A 17,758-nucleotide genomic window follows, 5' to 3' on the forward strand; every position below is an offset into this window, starting at 1 on the left:
CTGTAGGTAGTGGCAGGCGCGACAGCCCATCAGCATTACCATGCTGCTTTGTACCTTTGAACTCAATATCATATTGAAGTGCCCCTAGGAAAAGGGACCATCTCTGAAGCCTCTGCGCCGTCATTACTGGAAAACCCTTCTTAGGGTTAAAAATGGAAACCAACGGCTGGTGATCTGTCAGCAGCGTAAACTTTTGGCCGTGCAGGTAATGGTTAAATTTCTTAACTCCCCACACGAGGCTGAGAGCCTCCCTATCTATCTGAGCATAATTGCGCTCAGCGGAGGTCAATGATCTGGATGCAAAAGCGACTGGCCTTTCCGAGCCATCTGGAAACTTATGTGAGAGCACTGCCCCGACACCATATGGAGATGCATCACAAGCTAAGCGAATAGGTAGCGTTGGGTTAAAGTGAGCCAACACTTCCTTAGAGGTGATCAATGCCTTGCTCTTTTGAAAAGCCCGCTTACAATCATCGCTCCACTTCCATGGTATTCCCGTTTGCAAAAGAGTGTTTAGTGGGTGTAACACCGTGGATAAATTTGGAAGAAACTTGTGGTAATAGTTAACCAACCCGAGGAACGACCTCAACTGGGATACATTTTCCGGTGCTGGAGCCTTGACTACAGCTTCGATCTTGTCAGGGGACTTATGGAGCCCCTCCTGGTCAATGACGTGGCCGCAGTACGAGATTCGCTTTTGAAAGAACTCGCATTTCTGGCGATTAGCTCTTAGCCCATATTCTTTCAATCTGATGAGCACCTGCTCCAAATTCGCGAGGTGATCATTATTGTTATCTCCTGTAATCAGGATGTCGTCCAGGTAGCATTGTGTGCCTGGGATTCCCTGCAATACCTGCTCCATGGCCCTTTGCCAAATCGCTGGAGCCGATGCCACTCCAAAAACCAGCCTATTATACTGATATAAGCCCTTATGTGTGTTGATCGTGAGATACTGTCGTGACGCTTCCTCAACTTCCATCTGTAGGTACGCCTGCACCAGGTCTATCTTGGTGAAGTGCTTTCCGCCAGACAGCGAAGCGAAGATATCTTCGATCCGCGGAAGCGGATATCGCACCATGTGAAGAACTGGATTAACAGTGATCTTGAAATCGCCACAGATGCGAACCTTCCCAGGTTCCCCAGGCTTGTTGCTCAACGAACGCTTCATGATAGGAACAATGGGTGTAGCCCATTCGCTCCAGTCCACCTTCAACAGTACCCCTGAACGTTCTAGCCCTTCCAGCTCTGCTTCCACAGCAGGTCGTATCACATAGGGCACCCGTCTGGCTTTGAAAAATTTTGGGTTTGCTTGTTCTTCAACCTTGATGGTTGCAGTAATTCCTTTCAGTGTTCCCAGTCCCTGTTGGAACACCTCCCTAGCATCGTCTAAGATTTTGGACAGTCGTTTAGGTTTGACGTCGTCCTCCTTACAGGCATCCACAGTCAGTGCTTTTATGGAATGCCAGTCCAATTTTATTCGCCTGATCCATTCCTGTCCTAGTAGTGGCGGACCTCCATCAGGTAACACGTACAAGTCCATTTTCTGACTTTCTTTACCATTGTAGACCACATTTACTTTTATTTTTCCTTTGGGGTATATTTTTGCCCCGTGTATGTTTTCAATACAATCTTTGTATCCCTCAGGGGAAAATGCGAGAATAACCTTTTGTAGTCTTGCTTATTTATGACCGTTAATGCCGACCCTGTGTCCAGCTCCATCTTCACTTGGACTCCTGCTATCTGGAGCATGACCCAGATAGTTTGGTGGTCTGCTGTGTTACCCACATTATGTATTTTCAGACAACCCAGTTCCTTGCTGCTGGAGTCTGAATCCATCTTCTGTTCATCCGAACTGTTCTCTGTCACCTTGTGTACTTTTTTGTACTTCTCCTGTGGTGACTTTTTGCTGCTGGTCTTCTTTCCTGACCGGCATACTCTCGCTATGTGACCAAGTTTGCCACATTGCCTGCATTCTTTGTTTTTGAACCAGCACTGGTTCTGGTCATGCGTTGTCCTTCCGCAACGATAGCACTTTACTGCGCCCAATGCCATTTCATTGGTGCTGAATTCCAGTGGCCTTTGCTGTATCTCTGCAGCGCCCCGTGCTGCTGCCTCGTGGGATGCTGCAATGCTGAAAGCTTTGTCCAGCGTAAGATCCTTTTCCTCTAGCAGTCGCTTCTGGGTTCCTTCCCTTAGGAGCCCACACACAAACTTATCTCTCAGTGCGTCTGCTAGTCCTGTTCCGAACTGGCAGTACTTTGCTAACTTGCGCAGTTCTGTTAAGAATTCAGCGTTGCTTTCTTCTTTATGTTGAATTCTTCTGTAGAATTTAAACCGTTCCGCTATCAACAGCGGTGTGGGGTTTAAATGCTCTTGCAGGATAGTAACAATATCCGCGAAACTCTTTTCTACCGGTTTGTCTGGGGTTACCAGGTTCCTTAATAACCCGTACGTCTTCGCACCCATCGAGTTTAATAGGGTTAGTGCTTTCTTATCATCCGGTACATCATTCGTACTACAGTAAATTTCGATGCGTTCCACATAAGTGGCCCAATCTTCCACATCGTTGTCGAAGGCAGTGATGTTACCTGTTTTCAGCATCCTTGCTGAGTTTCTTCTTTCCCTTCGGATATTATTTAATATGATGACTTTTTTTTAAATTAAAGATGGCGGCTTTTCCCGCGCTTGGCGGCTTTTCCCGCGCTTGTCTTCTTGCCCCCGCCGACTCAAGATGGCGATTTCTGCACTGTTGCTGTCCACGCCTCCCAGCTGTCCTTCCTGCCTTTCTTTTCCCGTGTATACGCTTCCTTGCGCTGCTGCTCTTGGTGCCCCGCCGCTCCCGCGGTCCTTGAGGCAATAAAGCGCCTTCCTGGCTGCTGCGCGTCTCTGCCCCGATTGCAGTCCGGCCCCTGACACCGGCTGCGGTCGTGTCCTCCGCCCTTTCTCTTTGTTTTTCCTCCCCTTCTCCCTCTGACAACTCGGCCGACTTCCCCCCCGTGCCGCTCGATCGGGCTTACCTGCCGCTGTCGAAGAAGGGATGATCACTGCCTGTTGCTGAAGTTGGACTCCGTGGCCAGAAGACCAAACCGGGTTCTCGATGGCCTCCCGTGCGATCCTCCTTGGAATGGACCCCAGAATCAGTACTGGGGGAGGTGATGCAAAACTGCCGCTAGGTACGATCAGACTCGTCGCCACTGTTGAGTCTGTGTTTACAAGTGCAGTTATGATGAATAACAGGACACAGACAACAGAAGTAAGTAAACAGGTATTTAGTGATTGAGGGTCAAGGCGGGAACTGAGGTACACTTGCTCCGCAGGGTTTATATACCGGTGTGGTCACCACCGGTACTACAATGTACAGGAGCCATTAAAAAGTAGTCCATCACTTTAAGGTATCCTCTTAAGGTAGTACAGGTTACATACACTACAAAACTTACTTGAAGCATTTCTGGGGCAGCCTCCATCAGATTTTTAAAGGATCACTGGTTAGGTGACTCTATGTTGAGTTCCACTGGGTGGGGTTTGCACAGCATGCCCACTGGAACCCTAAAATTGCATCAGAGTCCATTGTATATCATAGGACTCCGGGTTATATAAAGTAATGGCCCAGAAATTAGGTTCGGGGGCTTGCCGCGCGTGCAAGCCCCCGATGTGCACTTACCCGGCGCGCTGACATTTCAATCCTGGCCCGCATTGCATTTCCTGTCACTGGCCCGCTGTGCGTGCGTGACCCAGCGGCGTACTTAGTGCGATGAGCCAGCTGGGATCACGTGAGCACTGGGAAACCAATGGGAGGTTGCAAAAGTTCATTCATGAGTTTGATAGTAAGAACTGTCAAACTCATGAAAACTCCTGGCCCCAAAACACTACTTAAACTTGAAAGGAAATTTAAAAAAACATCGCACTACTTAAATAATCTATAAATAACTGTAAAAAACTATCTTAAACAATAATTTTAAATTTTGAAAAAAATTATTATATAAAAAATCGGGGCTAAAAATACACTTACATTACTGTAAAGTCTTCAAAAAAAATGAACCTGTGGAAAAATTTTCTAATTTTACTTAATAGACCACTTACCTGTTAAAAGTAAGTACTTACGGCTGCTTTTTCCACGCGTAAAAAACGGAGTCTTTTCCCCACGGGCAACTCTTCAAAAAAAAGGGAAGTTCAGCGCGCACGCGCTACCTGAAACCTCGCACGCGTTCCGCCTCTTAACCCCTTGGGTCAGAGGAGAGGAAATGCCGGTTTTCCCCGCATGCGCTGTGCATGCTGAAAACCGGCAATTCCTCCGGGCCCACGCGTGAGTACCCCGTCCGTACTCACGCATTGGGACAGGAATTACTGGCCCAATGAATCTCCTGCCTGTTTTGTGCCAGAACTGCTGGACAAGTATTTCCTAGTCCACACCAAAATCACAGCGGACCAGATGTTGGCATGAATGGGGCAGTAGTACTACAATCACTACTTGCCTGTTCTTGTCCAAAAAAGAGGTTATAATGAGACCAAAATAGAGAAAGAGAGAGAGCATAGCATTTTTCACCTTGCTCCTGTGGAATTACAATAATCAAACTGTGGCCAGCCAGATGATTTATACTAACACAAAAAACATTCTGCTTTTGTTTTGTTGTACAGCAAAGCCTCACTACTCCCTCCCCTTTTTTTAATAAAGGTTGACAATTGGAAAAAAATTCTGAATTAACTATTGTTTGGGATTTAATTTTGTATAATTGGAGAGGAACTGATAGTTTTTCCAACACCACCAGAGGGTATGGTAATGAAACTTTATAGTAGTTTAAATATAATATTTATCACATTGCAATCTCTTCCACATCTATTAAAAGTCTTGTGCATGGCACACACATACCATGTGCACAAACCTTACTTCTTTTCATTGCAATTTTCTCTCATTCCTTTATGTTAACATCTATAATTTGAAAACTTCATAGGAAATTATCAACATTTTATAATTGAAAAATGCATGTCAACATTTCATCACAGTTTGTCAATGAACCAATTGTATCACTCAACAAGCTTTTTGAAAAAAAATTACCTGCTATTTTCTTCTCAGTAATTCTAATGTCCAATTCAAAAAATTACATATTACACAGTAACCCATTGAATTGTCTTCTGGTGCTGAAGGCCTGATTCTTTCCCAAAAGCCTGGACATGGACTTGATATGTTTGCCAAGAGCAGTGATTCAATCAGCTGAAGGCAGATATTGCATTCCGAGCATGTGCACTGTGCATAATTTCCCAGAATGCATCAGGCGCATTTAGCTAGCCAATACTCTCTCTCAGTCTCTAACAAATCTATTAGGTTAGTTTTAAAAATTAATTTGAAGTAAAGTTTGAGAACAAATTTCAAAAGCTTTAGTCAGGCAAAATTTATATTGAGTGTTTCTTATAAAACAGAGAAGCTGTCTCTATTTCTCACAGTGTGCATACAGCACCTGCCCGCTTTGCCGTCCCCGGCCTTCTGTGCAGCCCCCCGCAGAGTGCCGGCTGCGCTCCGTGAGCCCGGCACTTCTCTTGAGTGCCGGGTTCTTTTGCCAGCACTCCGATCCCTGGTGGTCCAGCTGGGCCCCAGGTCGCGCTGCACTAGGCCGCTCCCCTTTAATAAGGGGAGGAAGACCTGCAGTACCGCAGCGCGATGTGCCGGTAGCACCCCGCCTCCCTCTTGGGGCGCTACAGGTGAATTTCGAGCACGGGGGTGCTAACTTTTTCAGGGCACTAAAAGTAGTGCCTCGGCGAAGTTAGCACTCTAAAGGGGGCGCAACCCAATTTCCCCCCTCCCCCCCCGTGTCTTTAAAGAATTGTAAGAAATAAGATTCTCATTGATCCATTAAATGCCATGCACTCACAACTTCTGCACTGCAAGATGACTTGAGGTTTTGAGTGCTAAGAAGCTGCGATCTAAATGTAAAAAGGAATCATCAGTAAAAGAATAGATAAGGTTGGGTAATGAGTGAAAACAGAATAGGAGAGAGAAGACAAACTCCTGGGGGACCCCTAAATTAATGCAAAAATAGTCTGACCATGAGCCATCCTTATCTAAGGAAGGATATACTTGCCTTGGAGGCGGTGAAACGAAGGTTCACTAGATTGATTCCTGGGATGAGAGGGCTGTCCTATGATGAGAGATTGTGTAGAATGGGCCTATACTCTCTGGAGTTTAGAAGAATGAGAGGTGACCTCATTGAAACATACAAGATTCTGAAGGGGATTGACAGGGTAGATGCTGAGAGGTGTTTCCCCTGGCTGGAATGTCTAGAACTAGGTGGCATAGTCTCAGGATAAGGGGTAGGCCATTTAAAACCGAGATGAGGAGGAATTTCTTCACTCAGAGGGTTGTGAATCTTTGGAATTCTCTGCCCCAGAGGGCTGTGAATGCTGAGTCTTTGAGTATATTCAAAGCTGAGATAGATAGATTTTTGGACTCTAGGGGAATCAAGGGATATGGAGATCGGACGGAAAAGTGGAGTTGAGGTCGATGATCAGCCATGATCTTATTGAATGGCGGAAGAGGCTCGAGGAGCCGTATGGCCTACTCCTGCTCTTATTTCATCTATGTTCATATGTTCATCAATTGCATCACAGATACAGTGATTTCAGGGGAAACTAGATAGGTCTGGAGAGGAAAGGTTTTGTGCCCATTGACTATGAATGGGAAGAAATCACAGTGACAAAAATTGAAACACTTTTGGTTATGAAGTCTCATTGAAACTCATAAAATTCTGACAGGACTGGACAGACTAGATGCAGGAAGGATGTTCCCGATGGTCGGGGAGTCTAGAACCAGGGGTCACAGTCTAAGGATAAGGGGTAAGCCATTTAGGACAGAAATGAGGAGGAATTTCTTCACCCAGAGAGTGGTGAACCTGTGGAATTCTCTACCGCAGAAGGCAGTAAAGGCCAATTCATTAAATATATTCAAGAAGGAGTTGGATATATTTCTTAAGGCTAAAGGGATCAAGGGCTATGGGGAGAAAGCAGGGACAGGGTACTGAATTTGGATGATCAGCCATGATCGCATTGAATGGCGGAGCAGGCTCGAGGGGCCGAATGGCCTACTCCTGCTCCTATCTTCTATGTTTCTATGATATATCAATGATAATAAGGAAATGGCGGACATGTTGAATAATTACTTTGCCTCAGTATTTACATTAGAGGAAGAGGATAGCATGCCAGAAATCCCAAGGAAACTAAATCAGGGACAGGGACGCAATAAAATTAATGTAAGTAAAATAACAGTAATGAAGAAAATAATGGCACTAAAGAGTGACGAATCCCCAGGACCAGGTGGTTTCCATCCCAGGGTTTTAAAGGAAGTAGGTGAGTACATTACAGATGCCCTAACTATAATCTTCCAAAGTTCTCTCAATTCAGGAACCGTTCCTTTAGATTGGAAAATTCCACATGTCACTACGCTATTTAAAAAAGGTGAGAGAGGGAAACCAAGGAATTATAGACCAGTTAGCCTATCATCTGTTGTCGGGAAATTGCTAAAGTCTATAATTCCTCCTCTTAGGCAGTCCCTCGGAACCGAGGATGACTTGCTTCCACATTAAAAATGAGTTCGCAGGTGGCTGATTAGTCCAATGCAGGACCTACAGTCTCTGTCACAGGTGGGGCAGACGGTGGTTGAAGGGGCGGGTGGGTGGGGTGCTTGGGTTGACGTGCGCTTCTTGTGCTGCCTGCGCTTGGCTTCCGCTTGCTCCCAGCGAAGAGACTCGAGGTGTTCGGCGCCTTCCCGGATGCTTCTCCTCCACTTTGTGCGGTCTTGGGCCAGGGATTCCCAGGTGTCGGTGGGGATGTTACACTTTTTCAAGGAGGCTTTGAGGGTGTCCTTGAAGCATTTCCTCTGCCCACCTGGGGCTCTCTTGCCATGCCGGAGCTCCGAGTAGAGTGCTTCTTTTGGAAGTCTCGTATAGGGCATGCGGACAATGTGACCCGTCTATCGGAGCTGATCGAGCGTGGTCAAAGCTTCGATGCTGGGGATGTTGGCCTGAGCAAGAGCACTGACGTTGGTGCGCTTATCCTGCCAATGGATTTGCAGGATCTTGCAGAGGCAGCGTTGGTGGTACCTCTCCAGTGCTTTGAGGTGCATGATGTACATGGTCCATGTCGCTGAGGCATATAGCAGGGCGGGTATCACTGCTGCTCTGTAGACCATGAGCTTAGTGCCGGGTTTGAGGTCCTGGTCTTCACTCTCTTCCTCAGGCAACCGAAGGCTGCACTGGCACACTGAAGGCGGTGTTGGACTTCGTCGTCGACATCTGCCCTTGTTGACAGTAGGCTCCCGAGGTATGGAAAGTGGTCCATGTTGTCCAAAGCTTTGTCGTGGATTTTGATAATTGGGGGGCAGTACTGTGTGGCGGGGGCAGGTTGGTAGAGGACCTTTGTCTTACGGATGTTTAATGTAAGGCCCATGCTCTCGTACGCTTCGGTGAAGGTGTTGACGATGGTTTGGAGTTCGACCTCCGAGTGAGCGCAGACGCAAGCGTCGTCTGCATACTGTAATTCGACGACAGAGGATGGGACGACCTTGGATCTGGACTGGAGGCGACGGAGGTTGAACAGTTTCCCATTTGTTCTGTAAATTAGCTCCACTCCAGCGGGGAGCTTACTGAGGGTGAGATGGAGCATTGCAACAAGGAAGATCGAGAAGAGCATTGGTGCGATGACACAGCCTTGCTTGACCCTGGTTCGTACGTGAATTGGGTCAGTGGTGGAACAGTTGGTCAGGATCAGGGCGTGCATGTCGTCGTGAAGCAGGCGGAGGATAGTGACAAACTTTTGAGGGCAGCCAAATTTAAAGAGGACATTCCATAATCCCTCACGGTTGACAGTGTTGAAGGCCTTTGTGAGATCAAAGAAGACCATGTACAGCGGTTGGTGCTGTTCCCTGCATTTCTCTGGTAATTGACGTGCGGTGAAGATCATGTCCATTGTGCCCCTTAGTGGGCGGAATCCACATTGCGACTCTGGGAGGAGCTCTTCGGCCACTGGGAGAAGGCGATTGAGGAGGATTCTTGCGATGACTTTCCCTGTGGCAGACAGCAGGGAAGCTCCTCTGTAATTACTGCAATCGGACTTCTCACCTTTCTTGAAGATGGTCACAATTACGGCATCTCTGAGATCCCCTGGCATGCTCTCCTCCTTCCAGATAAGAGAAATGAGTTCATGAATTCGTGCCAGTAGTACTTCTCCGCCATGCTTTAGTGCCTCGGTGGGGATTCCATCTGCTCCTGAGGCCTTGTTGTTGTTCAGTTGTCGGATGGCCTTTTCAACCTCATGCCGGGCTGGGGTTGTGCTGAGATGGTGGTGGGTAGCATGCTGTGGGATGGAGTTGAGGACACTCATGTCGAAGACAGAGTCGTAGTTAAGGAGATCTTCAAAGTGCTCCTTCCAGCGGACACTGACTGCCTCTCTGTCCTTGATGAGTACCTCTCCATTCTTGGCCCGCAGTGGGGAAGGGCCTTGGGTGCTTGGGCCGTAGATGATCTTGACTGCGCTAAAAAATCCACGCACGTTGTGGTTGTCAGCTAGCTGCTCGATCTCCTGCACTTTCTCCACCCACCATCTGTTCTTTAGATCGCGAGTTTTTTGTTGGACTTTGGCCTTCAGGCTTCTGTAGAGCTGCTTTCTTGCTCTCGAGTTCTGTTGCTGTTTCCGGATCAGGAATGCCTTGCGCTTGCGGCTTATTAGCTCCTGGATCTCCTGGTCATTCTCGTCGAACCATTCTTGGTGTTTCCTGGTCGAGTGACTGAGCATCTCTTCACAGGTGCTGATTATGGAGGCCTTGAGTGCAGACCAGACGCTGTGGGCACTCTGTGTCTCTGCATCACTGGGAGTTGTCAGGTTGTTTGTGAGGCCTTGCTCAAAGAACATTTCAACCCCAAGCCTAGTGAGATTGTACAGCGGTTCAAGTTTAATTCAAGGAGCAGAAAAGAGGAAGAGAGTGTAATGGACTATGTAGCGGTGTTGCGTAAATTAGCACAAGATTGCAATTATGGGAACAACCTGAAGGAAATGCTGAGATAGGCTAGTTTGCGGAATAATGGACGACCGAATGCAGCATAGATTATTATTCGAGACTGGGCTTACTTATGAAAAAGCATTGGAACTTGCTCAAGCCATAGAGACAGTGAACCGAGATGTAAAAGAAATACAGGGTTCAGACAGGGCTAATGCTAAGCAAGTTGCAGGTCAGGTTGTTGTGCACAAGTTAAACATGCGTCAGAAACCACAACGTGAGCATGGGAAGGCATGTTATAGAGGCAAGGGTGATCACCTGGCAAGTGAATGCCGGTTTCTGGAGGAAAAGTGCCACAAGTGTGGGAAACAAGGACACATAAAACGAGCATGCAGGGCAAAATCACCTGTGGAGGAATCCAAACCAAAAGGGGGAGGAAAGCAAAACCAAGGAAGAGAAGTGAAAAAACAGGGAGCACACCACATCAGTGGGGAAACTGAGAAAGAAGAGGACATGTTCATAATGTATAGCATGTTAGAGAACATTCCAAAAGTGGCTCCTATCACATTGCAACTGACAGTAAATAACTCTAAGGTGAACTTTGAAGTTGATACAGGGTGCGGTGTAACCATAATGAACAAGGCAGAGTACTCAAAATTGTGGAACCGTGCAAAAGTTCCAGAGTTAAAGCCTTGCTCCCTGCATCTTAAAACATATACAGGTGAATGAGTAGCGGCATTAGGTGCAGCTAATGTGACTGTGCAGCACAGGGACACAGTGGAACAGCTACCCGTAGTTATAGTATCGGGTACCAGACCAAACCTGTTAGGTCGGGGCTGGATAAAAGAACTTAAATTAGACTGGGGAGCAGTACCTCAAATAGATGAGGGCAAACAGTTGACTTTGCAAGAAGTGTTGAGTGAACATGAGAATGTGTTCAAGGAGGAACTTGGCACATTTAATGGCCCCCCCCAGCTAAGATTTATGTAGACAAGGAGGCACCGCCAAGGTTTTTTAAACAATGACCTGTGCCTTATGCCATGAAGCCAAAGGTAGAGGCTGAGCTTGACCATCTATTGAGAGAAAACATACTGGAGCCAGTGAAATGTTCGGAATGGGCAGCTCCCATAGTACCTGTTTTGAAACTGGACAATTCAGTAAGACTCTGTGGAGATTATAAATTGACAGTCAACCGGGTGTCCAAACTAGAGCAATATCCTATTCCCAAAACAGAGGATCTCTTTGCAAATCTGGCTGGAGGAAAGAAATTCACAAAGTTGGATATGAGTCATGCATACATGCAGATTACACTGGGTGACAAATCAAAGAAGTATGTCACCATAAATATGCACAAGGGCTTGTTTACATATAACCACTTACCATTTGGTGTCTCATCTAGTCCAGCTATCTTCCAGAGGACAATCGAAGGTGTACTGCAAGGGATTCCACATGTTTCCATCTATCTGGATGACATTCTGGTGACGGGAAGAACCGACCAGGAGCATCTGAGCACTCTGAGAGAGGTACTACAGAGATTGGAGAGGGCAGGGTTACGACTCAAGAGGAGTAAGTGCACTTTCCTGGGGAATGAGGCAGTGTTCCTGGGACACAGAGTGGATGCCACCGGGCTCCATCCACTCAGGGAGAAGGTACAAGCACTGCAGGACGCCCCTGCTTCTACCAATGTGGCTGAGTTAAAAGCTTACCTGGGACTGCTGAACTATTATAACAGGTTTTTACCAAACTTGTCAACAGTGTTAGCACCGCTTCACAAACTACTGTGCAAGGAGACACAGTGGCAGTGGGGAGAGGAGCAGGGGGTTTCATTTGAACAGTCCAAGAAATTGATGCTGTCGTCAGATGTGCTGGTTCAACACAATGAAGAGAAAGACATCATTCTCTCTTGTGACGCTTCACCTTCTGGGGTGGGGGCAGTTCTTTCACACCGCAGGGAAGGTGGAACTGAAAGACCAATAGGGTTTATGTCCCGAACTCTAACACCAGCGGAAAAAAACTATTCCCAGTTAGACAAAGAGGGGTTAGCAGTAATGTTTGGGTTACAGAGGTTCCACAAGTACATATATGGCAGGAAGTTCACCATATGCACCGATCATAAACCTCTTATCTCTCTTTTCAATGAAATGAAAGCAGTTCCACAGATGGTGTCACCCCGGATCCAGAGGTGGGCCATGACGTTGAGGGCATATGAGTATGTCATCGTCTACAAGGCGGGCAAGTACCATGGGAACGCAGATGCCTTGAGCCGTCTTCCACTGCCAGGCACACCTATCTGTGCAGCTCCAGAGGACATCGTTTTGATGTTGGAGGACACTGACACGGCATTTGTGACTGCAGAGCAAGTAAGAACTTGGACAGGTAAAGATCCAGTACTGTCTAGAGTTCGAGAATATGTGGTGAGGGGATGGCCACAGCACCCTACAGTGTCAGGAAAACAGAGCTGAGTGTGCAGGATGGTTGCGTGTTGTGGGGAACACGAGTGATTATTCCACAGCCAGCACGACAGTCTATCCTAGGGCAACTACATCAGTGTCATCCTGGGGTCTCGCGTATGAAAGCGTATTCTGCTTCCTCCACTACTACTATAGACTGCCTGCGTCGGAGCTTCAGTAATCAAGGGCTACCAGAGATCGTGGTAAGTGACAATGCCACTTGTTTTGTGAGTACAGAGACAAAAGAGTTCATGAGAAAAAATGGCATAGTGCAGGTGATCTCGGCTCCATATCATCCATCCTCAAATGGACTTGCAGAGAGAGCCATACAAACATTTAAAGAGATGATGAAAAAAAGTGCAGAAGGGAGTTTAGCAGCCAAAGTGTCACGGGTTCTGTTCAGCTACAGAATAACACCTCAATCCACCACAGGACTCTCTCCTGCTGAGATGTTATTAGGTCATAGACTACGCTCCACTCTTGACCTTGTCCATCCAGACCTAAATAGGAAAATGGAAAACAGACAAAACAAACAAAATGAGAACCATGACAAAAGAACAAAGAGCCGAAGTTTTGGAGAAGGAGATGCGGTCCTTACCAGGAATTTCAGTTATGGACCAAAGTGGATTCCTGGCTTCATAGACTCAATGACAGGGCCAGTATCATACAAGGTCATGTTTGGAGATGGTAGGGTAGTACGCAGACATGTAGATCAGATACTTCACAGACACGGGGAAATTGAAATGAAGGTTCCAGATGCAATGGCTGAGGACAGGTTTGCCCCCAGCTATCCAAGTGCATTTGTGGTACCACCACCATGGACAGAGACAATTCCACAGGAACCTGTTCTTCAAGAGGAAACCATCGTTGCAGAGTCAGATACTCTGAGCACTGCTCAGGAGCAGCTGGTGACTTCACCACAAACAAGCAGGGACTTTACTGTTAGACGTTCACAAAGGACTCGCAAGCCACCAAAGAGATTGATACTGACCTGTTAGATTCATCACGTATGGAACATAGTGAATGGAGACTTCTTATGTGACCCTTAGGAATGGTTGGTTGTTAAGAAATTCATACTGAAATCTTAAGGGGGGAGGAATATAGTAATCTGGGATGTTATGATTAAGGTTATCCACCAGGTAGTGCTGTAGCCAGTGCTGCCACTAGTTAAGGTCAGGGGGTTGCTTCCTGTCAAGGTCAGCAAAGGTGGAATGCCAGGATGCAGGATGCAGGCCTGTATGATTGCTACGCAGTTTAATAAAGTACCTGGACTAATTCTAATATCTGGCCTCTTCGAGTTCTTGTTTCACTACATGGATTTGTCACAGTTGCCGCCGCTGTTTTGGGGCTACATTGATGGAGATGACAGAGCGGATTAGGCGGTGGTCTGTCCAGCAGTCATCAGCTCCTGTCCTGGCATAGGTGATGCGGATGTCCTTGCGGTCCCTCGCTCGGACGATGACGTAGTCCAGCAGATGCCAATGCTTGGAACGAGGGTGCTGCCGTGAAGCCTTGTACTTGTCTCTCTGATGGAACAAGTTGTTGGTTATGGCGAGGCCATGTTCTAAGCATTTTGACGGGAGGAGGGGACCGTTGGAGTTGGCTTTGCCTACCCACTCTCTGCCGATCACACCTCCCCAGAGGTCTGTGTCCTTTCCAACTCTGGCGTTAAAGTCGCCAAGGAGGATCATCTTGTCACCTATTGGGACTCAGGACAGGGATTGTTCGAGGCTGGAGTAGAATTCCTCTTTGATCTCGTCTGTGGCTTCCAGTGTTGGGGCATACGCACTGATGACCGTAGCATACTGGTTCTGGGCTAGGTTGAGTCGAAGAGTCATGAGGCGCTTGGTTATACCGCTAGGGGAGTCTCTGAGACGCCCAACCAGTTCATTTTTTATGGCGAAGCCTACCCCATGGAGGCGGCGTTCTTCTTCAGGTTTGCCTTTCTAGAAGAAGGTGTAACCATCGCCTTGCTCCTTGAGCTGGCCTTCCCCTGCCCACCAGGTCTCACTTAGGGCGGTGATGTCAATGTCAAAGCGTCTGAGCTCCCGGGCAATGATAGCAGTACGGCGTTCCGGTCTGTCACTGTTGGGGTTGTCCATGAGGGTCCTGACATTCCAGGTCCCGAACTTCATTTTTAAAGGGTGGAAGATGCCTGTGCGTGAATTCTTTTAACATGGGGTGACCGTTGCACACCAGCTACCACACGGGCTTGACAGAGCAAGGTCTTGGTTCAATGGCAAGGGGATCCAAGATGATTGGAGGCCAGGCTCTGCTACAATGGCCTAGCACACACACACAAACATACTGCTACTGTCCTCCTCCCTCCTTCCCGCAGGTCCTCTCTGCTTGGGTTTCGTAGGATGCATTGTGGTCCTCCCGACCTCACTGTTGGCCCATCTCCTCTCTTCTGCTGTTTAAGTTCCCCTGGCTCTAATAGTGGGTGCATTTTTATCCCTAACTGCAAGTCCAAGCTGCAAGGTTAAAGTTACCTGAGCCCACTGCCCATCCCCCGACCATGCCTGTTCTTTGTTCTCAGTGAGCACTGGCTCTTCACTTAAACTTAGCTCCCAAATTCCCAGACCTCTCTGCGGTCAAGACTATGCTTCTCCACTAGACTAGTGATCTAGTGACTAGTGGATCGCGAGTAGAGCTCGGGACCAGGGATCGTGAGAACATCGGTGCTAATTTGATCCTGTGAGAGACAACATCATTCGTGTCCGAAGCCGGGACCCAGGAACAAGGACAAGCCCAGCAGCGAGGTCAAGGCCCAGGAGTGGTGCAGCGTGGACCAGCAGTGGGGTCGGGGCCCAGGGAGTCTATAATTAAGGATAGGGTGACTGAACACCTCGAAAATTTTCAGTTGATCAGAGAGAACCAACATGGATTTGTGAAAGGTAGGTCATGCCTGATAAACCTGATTGAATATTTTGAAGAGGTGACTAAAGTAGTGGACAGGGGAATATTTATGGATGTTATTTATATGGACTTCCAGAAGGCATTTGATAAAGTCCCACATAAGAGACTGTTAACTAAGGTAGAAGCCCACAGAATTGAGGGAAAATTATTGACCTGGTTAGGAAATTGGCTGAGCGGCAGGAGACAGGCAGTAGGGACAATGGGTAGGTACTCAAATTGGCAGGAGGTGACTAGTAGTGCCCCACAGGGATCTGTGTTGGGGCCTCAACTATTCACAGTATTTATTAACGACTTAGATGATGGCATAGGAAGTCATACATCCAAATTTGCCGATGTCACAAATATGGTGGAACTGTATACAGTGTAGAGGGAAGCATAAAATTACAAAGGGATATTGACACTACAAAAAGGATATTGAAGCACTGGAGAAAGTGCAGAAAAGATTTACCAGGATATTACCAGAATTGAGAGGATGTAACGATCAGGAAAGATTGAGCAGGCTGGAGCTCTTTTCTCAGGAACTGAGAAGACTAAGAGGAGATCTGATAGAGGTCTTTAAAATTATGAAGGGGTTCAATAGGGTGGATGTGGAAAAAGTTTCCACTTGTGGGTGAGTCCAGAACAAGGGGTGGGCATAAATATAAGATAACCACTAACAGGTCAATAAATAATTTTAGAGGAATTTCTTTACAGAGTGGTGAGAATGTGCCATATGAAGTGGTTGAAGCAGATAGGATTGACACATCTAAGTTTAATGCAGACATGAGGAAGAAAGCAAGTGGCGATGTGGGGGCAGTGTGGGAGGGGGCTCATGTGGAATATAAACACCTGCATAGACCAGTTTAGCCGAATGGGCTGTTTCTGTAGATTCGATGGCCTGAAATTTGAGATCCAGATGATGGCGATTGGTAGCCTTTGCCGTCATTCCGCCTTTGAAACTGACTGCAACTTCGGGGTTTGGTGCATGCGCAGGCGCATACGGAGATCCTGAAGTTGCGGTCTGTTATTCACTGTTCCGACACAGGCTGCGCTGTGCCCCCACCACCAGAGCCAGCAAGCACTGTAATCTCTCAAATCAGGGAAACTGATGAAAACTTCAGCTCTTCCTCAGTAATACCGGAGTTAAATTACCCACTAAAAGTTAGACCCAAAGGAATTAGGTGTACTCTTTTGATGCACCCATAAACAAATAAACTGTAACTTAACTTAAAACATTAAAGGAAACTTAATAAATTTAATTAAAATTTGGTTCCCTGTGATGGTAATGCACTCCAGTCCCTGCGGTGCTCACCAGTCGCAGAAAGCCTCGAGCGTACCGGTGGACACCGCGTGCTCCATCTCCAGGGTCACCCAGGCATGAATGTGGCTGCGGAAGAGAGGCAGGCAGTTGGGTTGAACGACCCCCTCGATCGCCCGCTGCCTGGACCGGTTGATGGCCACTTTGGCCAGGCCCAGGGGCAATCCTACAAGGAGGTCCGCCGATCTGCCCGCTCCACTCCACACTGGGTGACCAAAGATCAGGAGCGTGGGACTGAAGTGTAGCCAAAAATCAAGGAGCAGCCCCTTCAAATAATGGAAGAGGGGCTGCAACCTCTCACACACCATATAAACATGGAACACGGACTCCTCCAGGCCGCAGAAAAGGCAGGCGGCCTGGGAGCCCGTGAACTTACTTAAAACTTAATTGCACAGGACAGCTCCGTGCAACACCCTCCAGGCCAAGTCCCCAATAGATAAAGGGAGGACTCCCATGTAGAGAGGAATTAGGTGTAACTGAGGTGTTAACAGCATATTGACTGCAAAACAAAGTTATGGCCCCCAAAAAACTAATTTTAATTTTGTGCCGTGTCAAATTTATCCAATTTAATAAAAATTTAATTAAAGTTCATCTTTACTTCAGGTTTGCCTTTTCCCCCATGTGAGAGCCCCAATCTTTGTTTTGCTCTTTAACATTTTGAAAAAGTTAGAATTTTAAGACCTTACTCACTTCCTTGTTTGCTCTTTGTGAGAATTCTGCATTTTGATTGGCTGTTTAGACAGCTTGTTGACACCACAGCTGCTCGCGTAAGGGGATCCCCACTATACTCCGTTGATTTGAATTACACATCGGAAAACCCAAACTTCTCAACACAGAGATTGTGAGATCTTTGAGCCTTAGCTTCGCCGCTGACCACAAATTCCGGGCTGGTGAGTGAACTTGATCCAGAACATTTGATAAGGCAGACAGGAGAGCATACGCGCATTTAAGGACTCAAGTTTGACTGCCCACATACAGTGTGTATCAGTCATGCTCCCTCAATGTTTTTTCCTAGTTGGCATGTATGCTCATCAAATATTTGCATTACCAGATACAGTGCAGTTTTCTGGGGCTTCAGTAAACTGCAATATGCTGTACAACGTTCCGCTATGA

Source organism: Somniosus microcephalus, chromosome 2 (genome assembly GCF_052327205.1).
Source record: "Somniosus microcephalus isolate GS21.2 chromosome 2, FLI_Smic_1.0, whole genome shotgun sequence".
NCBI lineage: Eukaryota > Metazoa > Chordata > Chondrichthyes > Squaliformes > Somniosidae > Somniosus > Somniosus microcephalus.